Source organism: Neomonachus schauinslandi, chromosome 8 (assembly GCF_002201575.2).
Source record: "Neomonachus schauinslandi chromosome 8, ASM220157v2, whole genome shotgun sequence".
NCBI lineage: Eukaryota > Metazoa > Chordata > Mammalia > Carnivora > Phocidae > Neomonachus > Neomonachus schauinslandi.
The window spans coordinates 102,864,643-102,873,238 of NC_058410.1; positions in this window are offsets into that span (position 1 = coordinate 102,864,643).

An 8,596-nucleotide genomic window follows, 5' to 3' on the forward strand; every position below is an offset into this window, starting at 1 on the left:
AAACCAACCGCCTGCGATATTCTGTTTGTAGAGATCCAGATCTTCTTCCATCTCAGGCTGGTTTCGTGGGTGCTCAGAGTGGTCTGGTAGATATCCAGCTCAATTCTGGGGACCAGTTGAAATAGGGTCCCCTACTCCTCCACCATCTTTCCCCCGATTTACATTTTAAACAAGCGTCCAAGGCAACTCTGAGACAGGTGCTCCAACTGCTGGGTTTTGATGAGAACGAAGACCACATTGACCTCAAAGTATATGGTCCAAAATGGAACTCTGAAAACAACCTTCATGTACTAAAAACCCAAGTTTCCCACAGTCGGCTGGAAACAAAAGAAGCTATTGACCTTGATGTAATTTACAACCCCTTCCCTATCTCTATCCAATTTCTTGGAGCCTCTGCAATATATCATGCCTTGTCATAGAGTGTACTTTTTCTCACAAAGCTCTGTCAAGTTTTGAAGATGCTTCCAGCAATTTCTTCTGACCAACTCCTGTCAAAAATCTCTTCTTCCAGGACAGGTCCCATCCTTTCTCACACTAATCTGAATTAGAAGAGCCCTCTTATGCTCATACAGCTCACTATGCTGCCACTCTCACGCACTCCCCCACAGGGCAATCATCCTTTACTCATCTGTTTTTTCACCAGACCATGACCTTTTTTCATAAAAGAGCATGCATTCTTTTTGGTAGTAAGTACTCATTAAATAATGTTTACTTGAGTTTATCCTCACGTGTTATCACCTTAACACACCCCCATACAACTGATTCCCTTATTACATAAACATAGTTATGACTTGCACCTGGTCTGGGACCGCCTGACTCTATAAAAGGAATGGAAATTGGTTCTTAATTCCCCATTACTTTTGTAAATTGAGCAAGGAAGTAAAATTATTATAAAAAACCTAGAGTAGGATTTTAAAGCAAGCAAAAGGGAAAGAGAAATTTTAAATAGAGAACAAATCTGTCAGCCTCTACAGCAGTAAGAGGCACGGGTTCTGGTGGCAGCCTGAGAGAGCTAGAAGCACAGCTCTTCCACTGACTGCGTGATTTAGAGCAGGTTGCCGAAATTCTCTGAACCTCGGTTTCCTCATAGGGAACAAAGAATATCCCCTGGAGTTTTCAAGACATATAGAACAGTAGAGCAGATTTGGATAGATTTTTTCTGTGAAGTATCAGAAAAAACAAATTTTGGGTTCTTCGAGACAATCTCTCTCTCAACACTTCAAAAGGGGAAGCAACTATAGACAATATGTAAACAAATGAGTGGTTGTGTTCCAATAAAACTTTATTTACAAAAATAGGCGGTGGGCCAGATTTGACCTGAGGGCTGTAGTTTGCTGACCTTTGCACCTAGAGCAATGCTTGTGACATGTTAAACTTAATAATATTGTGGCTGTTATTATGTCCTTTGGAGAAATTTACTTCCTGGTAAGTAACTTGAGTTTTAACCTTTTATACGACCTTGTGTCGTATAGTGTAGTTCCCACTATAATGAGAACACATTTCATCTATTTGTATTAATTGGAATCAATACAGAATGGTTGCCATCTGAGATTCACAAGCCTAGATGATTTCCCACCACTACTCATTCATGTTGATCAACAGGAAAAAAAACAGAAGAGTATTTTCTGGGAGAATATAGCTGCTCCTGTAATTTCAACCATTCTGAAACACAGAACTTAATTTGAAAAAACTCATGAGACACTATAATAGGAAACGTGCAGCTATAGTAGTGGGCTGAGTGACGTGAATGATTTTGCTTGTTTGAAAATCATTTATATTGAGGGCGCCTGGGTGGCTCAGATGGTTAAGCATCTGCCTACGGCTCAGGTCATGATCTCAGGGTCCTGGGATCGAGTCCCGCATCGGGCTCCCTGCTCCTTGGGAGCCTGCTTCTCCCTCTGCCTCTCTCTCTCTCTCTCTCTCTGTCTGTCATGAATAAATAAATAAAATCTTAAAAAAATCATTTATATTGAGTGATATACTATTTTAATTAATAGTTGTGCCAAATTAAATCAAGATGACACTGAATGAAACCAAGACACTAAACTGCTGAATATGGAACAAATAACTCCCTTTCTTCACTCCAGTATCACATTTATACTTATAGTGCCAAAAATATACACATCCCTGACCTTCAAAATTATTCAGTTGTTTCCACACAGCAAGTCATGGCATTGATACCACTACCTAGAAAATGTAGAGTACCCAAGGGGTGAGGCCAACAGCTAGATGTTCTAGTTGGGGGGCTTGTGCAACTATATTTGAGTACAATGATTTAACCACTTCTGGTATTTTCTTTAGGAGCTAAACATAAGTAATTTTTTTTAAATGAGTTTAAAGAAGCCACACCTGCTTCTTTTCTATATCAACTTTTGCAAGCAAATTTTTTGTAGAGTTTGCCTAGAATTTGTCGCTCTGTGCTCACATAGTCACCAGCTAATTAGATCTTCTCAGGGCCTGTGTCCACTTACAGGTCCTGAGATAGGAAATTCCCTCCTGATCCACTTTCAGTGTACCTCCAATTTCTCTCTCATTTCTGCCTTTCCAACTCAACACATCATACTCCAGGGGCGTTGACTCTTGCCACAAACACACCTTTGAGCCAGTTGCTTCTTACAGAGGTGCCTACCTGGTCTTCTGGCTCCCGGGCTAACTTGACTGCTGACTTCTAGAACAGTCATGCTTCCAGTCCACACACTTCCATTGCAGGCCCTTCATTGGTGCCTGCCCAGCTACCTCAGCTAACAATAGCAGGAAAAGCCTCAAGAGAGGTGGCTGGGGTCTTTTCTCTTACCCTGAACCATCTTCTGAGAGCTATCATCTTTGGAGAGTGCCTGGTTTCATCCCCCTCCTGAGCTAAGGGCTTCATCTATGCCCCCACGTTCAGGCTCAACTGCAGAATTGGATTATCTTTTGGTTGGATGCCCTGCCAGTTCCCCTCTGGCAGTGAGTTCCTGCAAAACACTAGTTTGGAAGTGCTTGTATAATCTCCAGGCTGGTCCTATATTTAGAGAAGAGTGCCAGTTTCTCCACTCACTGTGAGTATTTAGAGTGACTTGCTGCTTTAATATATTATTCCTCACTTCCAATGCTTTAAAGCTTTTTATCCGTCTGGGCTCATACATGGCTTTGCTTCTACATGGATGGAGTGTCAAAATTTGTAGATTCAGATATAATTCTAGGCAGTTTAGATAAATCCCACATGCTTGCTGCCAAACTTGGCTCATTTTTCAAGTGGATCAGATGCTTTTCTTTTCCTCTAACAAAATTAGATTTTGTTCATTTGGGTGTGTGTGTATGCGGGAAGGGTGGTTGTTACAAGTCGATGACTCCTTCAAAATAGAAAATACAAAAGTGTAACTTTTGGTATTAAGAAAAAATATCCTTCTCTGTGAACAAGTTAGCTCTGGGTAACTAATCCCTACTAATACTGCTGTATGTGAGGAATATGCTGACTCACCCAACAGCCTCATATTCCCCTCCCCTGGTTTCCTGGGGAGGAGAATGGGAGCCTTGTACCCAGCATTCCACAGAGGGCTATTGTCTTAGATTTCTCCCTCCAACATACCTGGTGCCATACTATACCCTTGTTCTGAGGATAGAACACAACTTAGAGTGTGTACTTCTCACAGAAGACTCCTATCCCCAGTGTCCAGGGAAGCTTTCAAGCCCCCAGTTCCCTGCTCTCACACCAGCTGCCCACTGGCTGGGTGTTATTACTCAGGCAAGTTCTGATTGTTACCACGTACAGTGGGGAAAGACTCATAACCAAATTAGTCTTAACCTTAACACTGACTTAAACTTTAATGGACATACAAATCACCTTGTTAAATTGCAAATCCTGACTCCATAGATCAGGGTTTTGGCCCAAGTTCTATATATCTAACCAGCTCCAAAAAAATACCCAGGCTCTGGGTCTGAAAACTACACTCCGGGCAACAAGGATTTAGACCACATTATATACAAATCATACATAAATATTGGTAGGCTAAAAATCCTAGATAAGCTTTCAAAATGGAATATTCTCTGCTTTAAATACATTCTCCAGCTAGGAACCAGGAGTCAGGTAACTATTTGACAATTTCTATAACTAGCTCAAAACCCAGAATTTCTGACTCTCCTCTTTCCCACAAAGAAACATAGTGGGAAATTATAGTGTTCTCACCTCAGTGAATTGTCCACAAAAGGCTGATCATCTTGACCCTTCCATTAGAGGTACTCTGGCTCCTTTATTCCAAGATGACTCCCACTGGAATAGAGCAAACCTCTATTCTTTTGGTCTAAACCACTACCTGCTGCCCCCAACCATGGCTCAGATGGGCCAACACCTTTTCAAGATGGCAATTGTTAATTGTCTTAATTGCCAATCTATCCCTGTAGCAGAGATACCAGTGGCCACTCCCACAGAATCTTGGTGTCATGTTTCTCACTTTCTCAAATAGCTTGAACATCTTCCAGATCTATAGTGACCAGAAATCTTGAAGAACATACTTGTATTACCTTTAGAAAAGAGTTTACACAAACTGAGGGTTGCTGGAATGGTGGTGGGGGTGGGAGGGATGGGGTGGCTGGGTGATGGACGTTGGGGAGGGTATGTACTATGGCGAGCGCTGTGAATTGTGTAAGACTGATGAATCACAGACCTGTACCTCTGAAACAAATAATATATTAAATGTTAATTAAAATAATTTTAAAAATAACAATTTAAAAATTTTAAAAAAGAAAAGAGTTTACAGCTATCACTACAGAACCCACTCCGAATACTTATATGATTCTTCTAATAGTGGTGATAATAATAGCTTCCATTTATGGAATGCTTTCAATGGGCCAGAACTATCCTAAGAATCTTACGAACTTTATTCAAATTACTCACAACAAATCCTAATTAGGGTAAGACTGTCCCTATTTCACAGCTAGGACGATTAAAGACACTGAGAGATCAAGGTATTTGCCCTTGTCCATGCAGCAGGTAAATGACAGACCCCGAGTTTGAGATCAGGCCTAGCTAACTCTGTGACTGTACTGTACTTCTATATGATGCTCTCTCTCTCTGATGCTCTAGTCTTTGAGAGAAAATGTGCAATTCTCAGTGTACCAAATCAGCTGGCCAGCCCAATTTTGTGGTATCCTGGAAAGAAAACAGATTTGTGAACTTTCCCTTTGCTCAAACCAATCATTCAAAGTCCTAGAGATTATAGGAGATCATTGCCCCAGCAAAGAATGAATTTGTCTCTAGAGGATTTGGCGGAAGCCCCGTATTTCTCTTCTCGACGGGGGCACAGAGGCACATGTATAAATCAGTTCCCAGGATCTGTGCTAGCATTTTGCAGTTTCTCAAATTGTCCCATCAAAATAAAACCTGTTGGTGTTTCTGGATCCCCATCTATATTGGTTCCTCTTCAAATATAGTATTGGTCAAAAATATGTTGCAAGACACAACTCAAACTAGCTTAAGTAAAAACTGAAATCTAGTTGCTTTAATAAGTGAGATTTTTCATGGTAAAGCTGGACCTGGGGTTAAAATGATATAGTGAAAAAATAAAAATAAAAATAAAAATTATGACTATTAAAATCATTTGCAATGTAAATAGAAGTCAGGACTTTGCCAAACCCCCAAATTCTTAAAGAGCACATCCTCCTCTTCTTTGGTATCTCTCAAAATATTCAGAACTGTGTGTACTGCAGACACTTAATAAAAGCTTCCAGAATTCAAAGCTGAATAAGTAAATTCAGTATTTAGAGCAAAAGCAATAATAATGCAAATACACAATTTAGAATAATTTTTGCCCTCAAATATGTTTCATGTAATGTATATAATGCGTGTCTGTCTTTTCTAGAGCCTGTGGTACATGTGAGAGTACTCTACTCACACGTGTGCACGTATGTGCACATGCATACATACATATACATAGTCTATGATCAAATGGGAAGGTTTCTATATACAATTACTATAGCATCTCATCTCTCTGGCCTGGTTAAGAAAACCAGGTTCAAAGTACCCAAGAAAAGTACTTTAAAAGCCAGTGCTTATTCTGATTTAAATCTCTTGGATAAAATTATTTTAAATATATTTTCCTGAGAGTTCCACAACCTAATGAATGTTGAAAGTTATAAAATCTTGGGGCGCCTGGGTGGCTCAGTCGTTAAGCGTCTGCCTTCGGCTCAGGTCATGATCCCAGGGTCCTGGGATCGAGCCCCGCGTCGGGCTCCCTGCTCTGCGGGAAGCCTGTTTCTCCCTTTCCCACTCTCCCCGCTTGTGTTCCCGCTCTCGCTAACTCTCTGTCAAATAAATAAATAAAATCTTTAAAAAAAAAAAAGAAAGTTATAAAATCTTTGAAAAATCATTCAAGGTCACAGTGGTGACCGGTGGCTTTGCTATGTGGGCTCACGGCTTGACATTGGACATCCCGCCAATGTGTTTTCTTACCGAATCCCTGATAGCTCTTATATTTCTTGCCATTTGCTTCTTTTCACAAAAGGAGGGCAGAAAAGTCAACTCTTTAGCTTTCTGGGCAACAGGCCTGCTTCACTTCCTACAAAATTAGTTATTGAATCAAAAGTTCATGCTACCTTCACTAGCCTTTTTTCGATAATGGTATATCCTCACTCTAGATAAATCATCCACTGATATTTCAGCAGAATTTAAGATATTTTATTCTGCAGGCATCAGCGATCCCTTCAATATCCCCCTCACTCTCCACTTCTTCCTCTCTCCCTCCCCCTTCTTGTTCCTCCCTCATTTGCACTAACTTAATGGAGAAGCACTCCCATTGGCAGATTTGGGGTTCATATTTCTAAAAACCATTAATGGTGGTACTGTGTTTTTCCAGGGCAACATAAATGAGACAAAAATTCTAGTTACAATGTCAGTTCTAAGTAAGTATAAGGCTTGACTCTTGAAACAATTGTATTTCTGAGAGTTAAACAATTGGGTTTAACTGTATAATATATTCCTATTCCCTCACTCTACTTGGAAAAAAAATCAAAATATTTTTGGATTTTATTATGATTTTTGAAATCCAACCTTTGAAGGTAATAGGGCATTTCTATTCTTAATCCCCATTTCACGAATTCATTTATTCGTTAATTTATTAATGGGACAGTCATATTTAAACAGGTACATAGAAGCAAGTGAATTTAAAATAAAACATAAATTAGGGATCTAGGATTTTACATCTAGATTCGGTACTCTATTCCATGCTTCCACATCTCTCCCGATTCAAACCTGAGAGCTGTTCTTTTGATTTCGACCATTCAATTTCCCAGCGCCCTTCCCATGGCAGGCACTGGGCCAGTTACCAGAACCCAAAGGAGATGAGGCATTGTGTCTGCTCAAGGTTTCAGAGTTTCTTATACACAGCCTCACCAGAACAAAATGTAATATGTCTTGTTTCTAAGCTAAAGTAAGCTTAAATTGAATTTGTAGAAGTGTTTGGGGACTACATAGAGCTTTCTCAAATCATTGGAAGCCCCAGGGGAAGGGGCAATGATCCACCAACAGCCTGGTATATACAAGCCAACCCTCAAGGGCTCATTCTTTTTCTTCTCCGTTCTGCCCTAAGGACCAGCTTTCTCCTTCCCTATCAGTACTAGTAACAATTCTGGTGTCTCCCAGCTCCCACAGTATCACTCAAAAAAATGTGGAACCAGAGCATCTCCATGTCTGTTACCAGTCCTTACTTAATTCAGGTCCACATAACTGTCATTTCTTTATAAAGCTGCCCAAATGGTCTCCCAACCTCTACTCTTGAAACCCATCCCCACGCAGAACAATCCACCCTCCACACTGCCCTCAGACTGGTCTTTCTAAAAGTTATAAACCTCATCACTTCTTTCCCCTGCCTAAAATCCCACAAGGTTCCTCTCCCCTTTGAGGTAAGATTCACATAAGAGCATCAACAACAAGGCCCTGGCCTGATCACAATTTCATGCCTCACTTCTGACCACCACCGTGCATGTTCATCACAATTATAGCAATTGCTAATATGTAAGAGCTGCTTCCTCCATTGCAGTCATGGTGCTAAGTGATTTACGTGCATATTTTCTCACCTAAGCCTCACAAGGCCCCTGTGAGCAAGATGTTGTTACTATCCCTGTTTTACAAGTTTGCTGAAGGGCCGTGAGCTGCAAACACAGGCAGTCTGATTGTGCTCTGAACCTGTGTCTCCCTCCACCTGAGATGCCACACTCTTCCTCTGTAGTTTACTCATCTGCCTATAAGTCCCTTGCTCCTCTATTCTAATGATAATCCTGCCTCTTTTGTCCCCACTTGGGTGAGCAGTCCCAAGCCCCAGGCAGAGTGGTCACTTCTTTTGCTTAAATCAGAGAGTGTTTTATACACACATCTACTGAGCCCTTATCATAAACCACTGATGCACATCAACTCCATCTTCACTCCAACTCTGGAGAAAACTAATAGAGAAAAAAACCCAAGCTACCAGGTACTGAGGGCTAAGCCTTGGAGGAAGGTCTGATCTCTATAAATCTTCAGACAGAAGGAGTGGAGAAATTATCAAGGGTATTGGAGGGGCCTCTCCCTTCCTTCTCCCTCTTCTCTCACCAGCTGTTATCAGAACTGTAGGATCAGAATTGTTGA